Source organism: Tympanuchus pallidicinctus, unplaced genomic scaffold, assembly GCF_026119805.1.
Source record: "Tympanuchus pallidicinctus isolate F22 unplaced genomic scaffold, pur_lepc_1.0 scaffold4, whole genome shotgun sequence".
NCBI classification, from domain to species: Eukaryota; Metazoa; Chordata; class Aves; order Galliformes; family Phasianidae; genus Tympanuchus; species Tympanuchus pallidicinctus.
Window position 1 is genome coordinate 42623224 of NW_026294758.1, and position 9144 is coordinate 42632367.

A 9144-nucleotide genomic window follows, 5' to 3' on the forward strand; every position below is an offset into this window, starting at 1 on the left:
TGTGAATGACAGTAACAGTCACAGCAGAAGAAAAGAATTGTATGGTCAGCATGATGCACACAGGGAGAACCAGCCTGTGCAGTACTGGTTCACAAGTGCTCAGTGCTGCACTGGCAGTTGTGATCTGGCCTCTGCCACAGTATGTGCAGGGCACAAAGCATCTTCCAACAGTGGCAAGCCATGGTGGGACTTGCTTCTGATTTTGGTGCAGGAGGCAGTTGTGCTGAAGGTACTGACATTTTGTTCAGAAGGTCAGTAAGATGAGGGGACCCAAGACATGTTTGGATAACAACTTTCTCTCTGAACTTTGTACCTATCTAAATGGCTGCAGCTGGGAAATTGTCTCAGTCATGAACATACTGTCCCTCTCCACAGCACAGCAGCGGGACTCCAATCTCTACTGTTGTATGCATGCAAATACAGAAAACAGTCTTAAAAAAATAAGACAAATCTATCAGGATATGCTTTTAGTCTCATTTATTTTAATTACCTAATTTGGTCCCTTCTACCTTATCTTAGAGCAGTTAGCAGGATACAAGACCCTCCAAGGTTTGAAATTCAGTATGTTATAAAGCATGTGAGCCAAGACCATGTCAATGGACATGGGTAAGAGGCCTTTGATACTGCTCGTGTAATTCCCTTCCGAGTAGTACATACACGACCTGAACCTGCGATTTAAAAGATTCAAATTAAGTTTTTGGCCAGACATTTAGTGGGGCTTTTGTTGTTTGCATTGGTTGCTTTAATAAAGGTGCTGGCTGAAAAACTAAATAGTTCAGTAAATTCCATTGGTGAGGCTGCTGGCTAGTCTTGCTTGAGCTTTGAGCTTCAGTGAAGTTTGGAGTACTTCATAATGGTAACATTTAAATTTCCTCCCAGAATCTGAAGCACAGCCCAAGCATTTGTGACATTAAAATTCTCTCTTTTTTAAAATGTAAAAGTTATTTAACAAAAAGTCCTCTTCAATACTGGAAATCTTCTTAAAATATCAAATGATGTTGCTGCGGATGGTGATGCACTGAACTGTTTGGAAGTAAGAGATCCCTGTTCTGACCCAGAGAGAAGGATTCTGTTCCATTAGCATTTTACAGCACTTGTGTCTCATTGGACCCCTTCTTCAGTCTTCAGTTAGGATGACAAAATAGCACATCTTCTGGAAATGAACCAACAGTCAGCCATTGGAAAACTTAATTTATGATCACAAAACAGTATTTTAGGTGGAGTAAAGGCTTTAATCTTTTCAAATCAGAGGCCTCTCTTTGGGGATTGAAGCAGAGCTGCTTGCTTTGAATAAAACCATGTTCTATGCTGGTTTTCAGTTCCAAAACATCAGCAATTCTGGCCATATCCTAAATGATAACAGTTGCTGAGACTTGTGAAATAGCCTGGGGGCTGTCTTGGTCCTTGTGGTGAAGGATGTGAGGAGCACCCGGGCAATCTCCTGACCCTGCTCCAGGAATCCAACCCCTGGACAAAGGAAGTCACAGCTCCTCGGTGGCAGGAACCATCCCAGTATCTCTCAGAGGGTGTCAGTGCTGCTCATTCACTCATCGGTAGTTTCTTTTTTCTTTTTCATTTTCTGACATCTGTTTTACTCTGGTTCAGCCTACAAAGTCCCATTTCCAAAAGCTGTGCAGGACTGAGACTCCTTATAAAGTGAATAAATTAATTTAATTACTTTGGGGGGAGATGCTTCCTGTTCCCTGTGTCTGCATGCATGGCTGAATAAAATGACTGGATATTTTAATCTAACACTGACACTTAAGACATGTCCTCCCCTCCTTGTGAACAAATACACACTACAAAAGGGTCTCCTGCTGACCTTGAAATTACCCAGCTTGCTCCTGTGTCTGAGAGAGCCCAGTTTCTCTGTTTTTGCCATTAAACCTTAATCTTTGTGAAGGGAAGGCCAGAATATCAAAGAACTTTTGCGATTATTCATTCATATTTCTGTGCCTCCGCAACACCTAGATCCCTTGAGAAATACCTGCATTTCTGACCATCACACTGCAGTTCTCAAGAGATTTGCTTTATGCTTTTTCACACTGGCCTGGTTTGGCTGATTTCCAGCTCTGTTTGAATGGTCTTCTGGGGGAGCAGAATCTTCAGTATCATTCAGTGGTACTCTGTAAAGAGTCTCAGTGTAGAAATAGGCTTTAAACCAAGATTATTTATTTTTTAAATTGAGCTCACCATCTATCCAGTGCAGGGAGGGAAGTGAATGACTTCTGAACCATTACCTTGCTGAAAGTTTTAAGAAGAGCAGCTATAAAAGAATCTAAGACCAGAAGCAGATACTGATTCTAGTCAGGCATATACTTTAAGTTGGTACAGCATTCAAAAGAATAATTTTTCACATGGAGATAAAGGAAGATAAGGTATTAACTAACCAGTTTATAACTTAAAATCCAGGCTCAAGGATCAAATAAATTACAAGAAACAGATACTGAGGATTAAAAAAAAAAAAAAAGCATAAAACATTTCCAGGATAAACTAATGGATCTACATCTTCTGGTCATGTAAAGAATTGGAAAATTATATTTGAAAAAACGAAAGGAAGAACACTAGCAGGCAGGTAAAGAAAAGGAAGCATTAGGTTTCTTTAAGAAAAATGCTGCCAGCCACCTGTGTGACTACAGGGCTGATATTTTAAATTTCTGAGGAAGTATTTGCTTTTGGTAACTTCAGGTGTTTGGGTGTTCAGGTGTTCTGTGATGTGTTTTTTACAATTTTCTAGAAAAGGAGACTATGAAGTTGACACAACTTAATACACCTAGGGAGGACCTGTGTCAAGTTTTCAGAAATTTTCTCTCTCTTATGCAGATGCAGATTAACTGTAATGCTTGCAGATTTTGCAATGAATTTTGTTTAATTTTTCATTAATTTTTATTTAAATGTAATTCTATTTATTTATTTATTTAGCTGTGTTTTTTTTCCCCTCTGTACATCTGGGGAACTGTTGCAAATGAACAAATACCAAAACAGAGGGGCATGCCTTGGGCCTGCATGAGATGGAGCTGCAGGCCGTACCTTGGTGACTGGCTTTCAGGTTCTCTAATTAGAATTTGTTCTATACTCTTATCTCTCAACCTGGCACCTTCCATTCTCTCTTATCTTCCATGTATCTCTCATTCTCAGGTCAGTACCTGACCAGACAATGCTGATTGCTGCTTAGGTCTCAGCTGGACTTCAGCTTTTAAGTAGAAACAACACAGAAATATCTGTACATGCAGTGACAATTTTCTGGAGAATTGTGGATTTTGCACTTACAGTTGAAACTTTCATTCATTGCTAGGGAGTATCAGATCCTTCAATTACCACCATAACCCAAGTAACATCTTCCTAGATTTCCCAAACTCTCTCAAGGTGAGGCTTCTTTTCTCCCTGTATCTCAGAAGGCTCATTCAACTTTCTCTAATTAAACTGTCACCTTAATAATACCTTGGCTAAAAGCCAATATATGAAAATTCTTCAGGAACTAATCTTTTTAGAGGATTATATCAGATTAAAGCTCCATCCTGTGCTAAAAGACTTTGGCATACCTTCTAAACTATTAGTGCTTGCAGTGGTTTTAGAATATGCTGTTGCACTTATTAACATATTGCTGTAAGTAAAAATGTAGACTTAAGAAAAATGGAAAGTGTTTATGATGGTTAGCATTCCTGGGTCCTGTGTGTAGCTCATACAAGGATAGGTAAAGGGTAATTTCATAATACTGAATGTATTGTTTTACCAGCTGAGATCTGGAGTTTTATCAGTTATAAGAAGTTAGACTCAACAGATTGTGCGTCTGAGAAGTGTTCTGACTTTGGAGAACTTGCATGTTCCTGCAGAAAACAAAGTGAAATGCATGATATTTTTCAAATACTTTATTTTGCATGTCCTTCATAGTCACTGACAATGTAAACTAAACAAGGAAAGTCAGTGAAACTTCAGAAGCATTAACTAGATTGAAAATCCAGTTGTGCCAGCTGTGGTCTAAATCCATGTAAGCCAAAATTAATGGCTTGTCTCTGAAAAGGCTCAATTTTCAAAGACTCTGGGCACCTGCTACAAATGTTCAGATCCCATTAATTTGCTTTAATTGATCTACATTAAAATAGCTAAGGAACATATATACTGAATGTATTTAATGACAAAGCTATATTTCTAGAAGTTGTAGTAAACTGGGTAGTTTTGTAATGTTGATAACAATTCTCTATCTGCATTAATGGGGCCATGTGACCTGGGTTTTTTGATAGAAGGACTGTAGAGGGAACAAGAGAATTTAGAGTAAGGGAAAGAAAATATTTTTGGACATGCATTTTGAAGTGCTGTTGTGAGTATTGTTACAGGAAGCAGGCAGACTGCCAACATATAGCAGTCTTTTGCATTTTTCTTTTAGTTTGTGAAGACTGACTACATTTTGAACAAGCAGTCTTTACCTTTTTCCTCCTATACTTCTCAACTTAAACAAACAAAACAAAACAAAAAACAAACAAAAAAAAACAACCCCCAAAAAAGAAAAGAAATGGTCTTCTTATATCCTATATTTGATACATTAAAAAGTAAGCCAGCTTTTCTCAAGTGGTAATCCAGCTATTACTTCTATTATGGGGACATTTTTTCTCCTGTGATGCCTTTTGTAAGTTTCAGTTATGCCAAGTTCATTAATTTTGTAATGCTCAAGACCTGTTTTTGCCTCTTTTGAGTATCCTACTGTCTCAGGAAGGAATAGAAAGAAGTTCATCCTGGGCTTTCTGTGTGATGTCTGTGAAACAGATCAGCCCATTCCCACCCTCAAAAGTCAAAAATCCAGGTGGCCATATTAGCTTTCTGCCAATCAGTTTATACTATCCTACCTGAACATCTGAAAACTCAATCTCTCTCTTTCCTTCGATGTGCAGCTTATAGTAGCTGCTTGGATTAGAAATTAGATTAGAAATTTGGAGAATGGTCCGCCAGCACCCTGAACATCCAAACTGAGGGTGAGAGGAGTGGATTCTCCAACAGTGGAACAAGTCCAAGACTTCCATATAAAACTGAATGTATGTAAGTCTGTAGGGCCAGATGATATGCATCCCAGGGTTCTTAGAAAGATGGATGATGTGGTTGCTGAGCCTCTCTCCTTCATATTTGAAAAAACATGGCAGTTGGGTTAAGTCCTCAGTGACTGGAAAAAGGGAAACATTGCTCCCATTTTCAAGAAAGGGAGAAAGGATGACCTGAGGTAATATAGGCTGGTGATCCTCACCTCCATGCCCTTGGAAGTTCATGGAGCAGATCATTCTGGTTACTACACTATGGCACATACAAGATGAAGAGGTGATCCAAGACAGGTGATCCAGGGGCAGATCTTGCCTGGCCAAACTGGTGGCCTTCTATGATGGAGTGACAGCATTGGTGGACAGGGAAGAGTGATGGATGTCATCTATCTGGACTTCTGAAAAGCCTTTGACATGGTTCCTCACCACATCCTTTTCTCTAAATTGGAGAGGTATGGATTTGAAAGATGGACTGTTCGGTGCATTAAGAACTGGTTGGCTAGACGCAGCCGATGGGTTATGATCAACGTTTCTATGTCTGGGTGGAGGCCTGTCACAAGTGGTGTCCCTCAGTGGTGTCCCCCAAGGACTAGTGCTCTTCAACATCTTTATCAGTGACATAGTTAATGACCTTGAGTGCATCCTCAGCAAGTTTACAGACAATACCAAGCTGAGCAGTGCAGTTGATATGAGTAGTGTAGTATGATGTGAGGGGAGGGAAGCCATCCAGAGGGACTTGGACAGGCTGGAGAAGTGGGCCCATGTGAACATAATGAAGTTCAACAAGGCAAAGTGCAAGGTGTTGCAGTTGGGTCGGGGCAATCCTGGGTATACACACGGGGAGAAGAACCAGTTGAGAAAGATTTGGAGATCGATGAGAAGATGGACATGAGCCAACAGTGTGTGCTTTCAGCCTGGAAAGTCAGCTGTGTCCTGGGATGCATTAAAAAAGGGGTGGCCAGCAGGGAGAGGGAAGTTATTGTCCCCCTCTACTCAGCTCTTGGGTGGCCCCATCTGTAGAACTGTGTCCAGGCCTGGGGCCCCCAGTACAGGAAGGATGGAGCTCAGGGAATGGGTCCAGAGGAGAGCCACTAAGATAATCAGAGGGCTTGCGCACCTCTCCTGCGAAGAAAGGTTGAGGGAACTGAGCTTGGAGAAGAGAAGGCACGAGGGAGACCTCATTTTAACCTTCCAGTACTTGAAGGGAGCATATAAACAGGAAGGGAAGTGAGGGTGGCTGGTGATAGGACAAAGGGGAATGGTTTTAAACTAAGACAGGGGAGATTTAGATTAGATATTAGGGAGAAGTTTTCATTCAGGGGTGATGCTGCATTGGAACAGGTTGCCCAAGGAGGTTGTGGATGCCCCATCCCTGAAGGCATTCAAGGCCGGGCTGGATGTGGCTCTGGGCAGCCTGGTCTAGTTGTTGGTGATCCTGCCCATGGCAGGAGGTTGAAGCTAGATGATCTTTTCAACCCAGACCATTCTGTGAATCAATATCTTTATAGATGTTGGAAGTACAAGAACAAATTCTCATAACTGCATTTTCTAGAATTAAAATTCTCTGATAGGCTTCAAAACACAAACATGTCTTTTACTGATATGGAAGATGCTCTGGAGGAGCAGTGTTAGCTTAAGTTTCTCATCCTATAACAGCTTCCCCCAAGTCTCTCTCACAATTAGGAAAGGAAAATCATGGCTATGATGAGGTATTTTGATGATTAGCAGTATGTACACTGCCCCTCAAGACTATATAACTTGAAGAACCCTTAGGAGCACTGATGTGTGCTGAGGCCAAAGGACTTCAGGGAATGACAAGATGCGGAAATCTTTGTAGATCTTTAGTCACCATTTCTCTGCTTCAAGACAGAAAGAAAATCAAGAAAAATGTGTTTAAAACAAAGGAGAATAGCAACAATTTTGTTTTTTTTCAGTAAAGCTACACATCTTCCTGAAAATTCTACTCCCCTGGAACTCAGACTTCCATTTCAGAAACCATTCTGAGGTTTGGATCTTCTTGACACAAAGTGAGTGCTTTGTATTGTCTTGTAGGTTATTTTCAGTAGTTTCCAGAATGACATTCTTAACCTTAGAATTTATGCCCCTCCTGTAGTTACAAATTAGAATTATTTGTAATCAAGGGCTGTGCTATTACACGTACACTGCATGTAATTCCCAACAAAGCAGCTGTCGTGACACAGTGCATTTGATCTTCTAATAACTGTGCTCTGTGTTAGAAGTTAATGTATCACAGTATTTTCTTCAAAAATTCTGTGAAGTTAAGAAGTGTAATACCAATATTTTACCACAATGCTTGGTTTCACTCCCTGGAGTTGTATCCAAATCTGAAGTGGACTGTTGTCAGACTTACTCAAGAAACAGTTGTATGTTGTCAGAATGATAAGAAACAGTAAATCACGTCTTTCCTGTAACAATCTCAAATGTTAAAGACACAATTTATAGACAGTTGGGGAGATTAAGGCTTTGCAGATGTGAGACAGATTTTGTAAAAAAGTTGGGCAGCTGTGCTCGTGGAGAGAGAGCTTCAGCTTACCTTTCTAGTATGTGAGTGGAACTGTATGCTAGCTGAAACTCAGTTTAGGTTACAGCTTCATGGTCTTTTTGTTTTTGTTTTTGTTTTTGTTTTTTTTTTTTCCAGACAACACAGCAATGTCATGGTTCATGAGGTCAACTGTTTGTCATGAGAGCTGAAAATATCTCCCTAAACATTAGGCATCTGAGAAATTCTTTAAAATGCTGTTGAATTTTTATGACAATGATCCTTTGAAAAGAATGTTTTCTGATACTTACCAGGGAAGAAATATCAAGAGTACGATGCCTTTTCATTTTGGACTCATTAGCTGAGAAATCTGTGCTACATTATCTGTATAGAAGTGTATGGTTACTCAACATTTCTACTATTGATTGTAGGGAGATTTGAAGCCTTCTCCTACGCTACATTAGATTTAGTAATGCTGATAAATAATAATTTTAGTCTTTTTGTTTCCTAATAAAAATTTTTCTGAAGAGGGGAAGTGAAGATGAAGGTCTTCTCCCAGATGATAGGTTATGCAGGAACAGCACAAAACAGTACTGGGGAGGGTCAGACTGGACAGTAGGAAAAAAAATACTTATGATGAAGGTGGTCAACAATGGAACAGGCTTCCTCAAGAGATGTTTTATCACAGAATCATAGAATCATAGAATGGCTTGGGTTGGAAAGGAACTTAAAGATTATTCAGTTCAAAACTTCAGTCATGAGAGGGTTACCCCTCACCAGCTTAGGCTGCCCCAGAGCCCATCCAACCTGGTCTTTTCTTGCTTCCAGGAGTGGGGCTTCTCTGTGCAGCCTTTGCCAGTGCCTCACCACTCATGCAGGGCTACTTTACAGACAGACAGAAGGATCAGCTCTCCGTCAGCATGACTACACTTATTTTCCTATTGACCATCTGAGAAGTAATTGTTTCTGTTTTTCCCCACAGTTCAGCAGATCTTCCCACGTCCATCTTCAGGCTTTGGATGAGCATGTGTTTTTTCTTGCATCTAGAACCTCATCCTTCTTACAGAAGTGCTGACTGAGTGAAGATCAGTGTACTCCTCATAGCAGTAGACATTGTATTAATTTAGGACATTGCTTATTAATGTAATTTGAAATAAAAGAGGAGATCACTCTCTTCTTGTGTGTTCTTGTCTATCTTATATCTCCGGTGTTTTTCTTTGCAGGTAAAAGCCAGGAAAGAAATAAATTGATTGTTACTATATCCTGTTAAAGAAAGCTTACAAGCAACAGCTGAATGAGCACCTCAAGTCAGGGCTGTGAGATTGCAGCTGACAATTAGGGAGGTATAAACTGTACTTACGTTTAATTCACAGGAAACAGAGCATTCTGTTTCCTGTGTGGACAGATGTTGAAATAAGAAGTTATTGTATGCACAGAAGGCGTATCTTCTCTTCAGTGCTCTAACGTTTCTCAAGAAATCTTTTGTAATTTTGTTTTACTCTTTAGAGAATGTGACAGCAGATCACAGTACAGCACAAATAGACCATTCATCTCAGTGAATTGGAATCCACGTTTCAGTAAGCACAAATACAAACATACAAATTACCGTCATCCGCATGG

At 40.1% G+C, this 9144-nt stretch overlaps 1 long non-coding RNA gene across 1 annotated transcript in view; it reads left to right on the forward strand.

Annotated features, from left to right (window-relative positions):
- Window positions 1-8662, forward strand: part of LOC128089690 (uncharacterized) — a 33617-nt gene extending 24955 nt beyond the window's left edge. The window contains exons 2-3 of the long non-coding RNA XR_008210647.1: window positions 6959-7051; window positions 8507-8662. This is a non-coding gene — a long non-coding RNA (uncharacterized LOC128089690). The remainder of the gene's footprint in view (window positions 1-6958; window positions 7052-8506) is intronic.
- The last annotated feature ends 482 nt before the right edge of the window (window positions 8663-9144 follow it).